We start from the raw sequence: 2,734 nt of genomic DNA, 5'->3' as shown, positions 1-2,734 counted from the left end.
TAAAGTTGGAAAGCAATGGCTTGGAAAACATGAGTACATTCAGACATCCAGAGTTAATAAGGCCTAGCCACAGCTCTAATCTCAAAGTAGAAACAGCCCTCTTAGAGTCTGCCACCCACAGTAGCAAAGGACCATAGTCCAGAGACTATTTTGTTGCCTTGGGTTTTAATCAGAACTTTTTTCTTCTTCATTTTGTTTTGATTAGGTTGTTTTGTTTTAGAAAGAGAGTGCCAACAGAGGAATTACATCTATCCCATTAGTTTTAGGCAAGTCTGTAGAGGTATTTTCTTCACTGATGATTGCTATTAGAGGGCACAGCACATAGTTGGCAGTGCCACCCCTGGGGAGATAGTCTTGGGTTATGAGAAATCTAATGAGAATAAACCAGCAAGTGGCATTCCTCCATGGTCTCTGCTTCAAGTCCTGCCTCCAGGTTTCTACCTTGAGTTCCTACCTTGGTTTTCCTCAGTGATGGGCTGTAAGCTCCTCTTTTCTAAAAAAAAAAAAATAGACAAGAGACAACTGATAGAGTTGGGAGGGCATCTAGTAAATACTAAGCTTCGCCTCATGTCTATTTCTCATAACCTTTATATACCCCAGCCCATAAAGGAGGGGGAAAGACAAAAGACTTCCTTACCAGTATGCAAAGAACAAAGCAATTATCTTCTCAATACCCAAAATATCAAGTAACCACATGCTAGGTCAAAACAACCTGTTGGTAGCCACACCTTAGATTAAACCTCCTGTCATATAACTAACTGTGAAGGAACAAGTATAAGTCTGAAGTCTCTGACCTTTAGTCAAGGTGGAACAGATCCACTTCTGTAGGCTCCCAAAGAAAACCTGGTCATATATAACCAACCATAAAAACAAACTGAAAGAAAAAGTCACAATACCATCTCATTAGATGCTGAAAAGACTTTGACAAAATCCAGTACCCCTTCATCATAAAAGTCTTGGAAAGATCAGGAATACAAGGAACACACCTAAACATAATAAAGGCAATTTATAGCAAGCTTATAGCCAACATCAAATTAAATGAGGAGAAACTCAAAGCAATCCCATTAAAAACAGGAACAAGATAAAGCTGTCTACTTTCCCCATATATATCCAATATAGTTCTTGAAGTTCTAGCTAAAATAGTAACGCAACTGAACGAGATCAAGGGGATACAAACTGTAAAGATGTCAAAATAGTATTATTTGCAAATTATATGATAATATACATAAGTGACCAAAAAAAACCTACCAGGGAACTATTACAGCTGATAAACACCTTCAGCCAAGTGACTGGATACAAGATTAAAGAAAAAAAATAATAGTCAGTAGCCCTCCTATATACAAATGATAAACAGACTGAGAAAAAAGCAGGGGAACAATACCCATTACAATAGCCACTAAATATAAATATCTTGGGGGTAACTCTAACCAAGCAAGTGAAAGATCTGTATGGCAAGAACTTCAAGTCTTTGAAAAAAGAAACTGAAGAAGACATCAGAAGATGGAAAGATGACCCTTGCTCATGGATCAGTAGGATTAATATAGTGAAAATGGCCATCTTAGCAAACACAATCTACAGATTCAATAAAATCCCCATTAAAATTCCAACACAATTTTTATAGACCTTGAAAGGGCAATGCTCAACTTAATATGGATAACAAAAAATTCAGGATAGCTAAAGCAATCCTGGACAATAAAAGAACTCCCAAAGGTATCACCATTTCCGAATTAAAGATGTACTACAGAGTTACAGTAATAAAAACTATATGGTATTGGCATAAAAACAGAGAGGTTGATTAATGAAACCGATTGGAAGACACAGACATAAATTCACACACGTACGAACACCTTATTTTTGATAAAGAAGTCAGAAATGCACAATGGATAAAAGAAATGGTGCTGGTCTAACTGGATGCCAGCAGGTAGAAGAATGCAAATAGAACCATATCCATCCCCATACACAAAACACAAGTACAACAGGATCAAAGATCTCAACATAAAAACAGATACACTGACCCTGAGAGAAGAGGAAGTAGGGAAGAGCCTTGAACACATTGGCATGGGAGACAAATTCCTGAAAAAAACACCAATAATGCAGGCACAAAAATCAATAATTAATAAATGCAACATCATGAAACTGAAAAGCTTCTATAATACAAAGGAAACTACCAATAGAACAAAATAGCACACTACGGAATGGGAAAAAATTTTCACCAACTCTTCATCTCAAATAGGGCTAATCTCCAAAATATATAAAGAACTCAAGAAATTAGATATCAACAAAAAATCCAATTAAAAATGGAATACAGATATAAACAGAGAACTCCCTACAGAGGATTCTCAAATGACTGAGAAATGGTTATAGAAATGTTCAACATCCTTAGCCATCAAGGAAATAAAAACTAAAACTACTTTGAGATTCCATCTTATACCTGTCAGAATGGCTAAGATCAAAAACACTGATGATGGCTCATACTGGCAAGGATATGGATCAAGAGGAACATTCCTCCTTTGCTCGTGGGAGTGTGTTGTCTGAGGTTTCTATCCTTCCTGGTCCCTGCAGTTGTTTGAAAGACCCCCAAGGTGGGCTGCCTTTCAGTCTGGAGAGACCCTCCCAAGGAACAACGAGTCCACTCATGCGGATGCAAACAGCAAGAGGTTTATTGGGTGGGCACAGGTACCTGTGGGCGACAAATCCCTTCGGAGGACTTGCGCGCTTTCAGGTTGGGGCAGTG

This window comes from Microtus ochrogaster, unplaced genomic scaffold, assembly GCF_000317375.1.
Source record: "Microtus ochrogaster isolate Prairie Vole_2 unplaced genomic scaffold, MicOch1.0 UNK50, whole genome shotgun sequence".
NCBI lineage: Eukaryota > Metazoa > Chordata > Mammalia > Rodentia > Cricetidae > Microtus > Microtus ochrogaster.
This window is presented reverse-complemented; position numbering follows the sequence as displayed.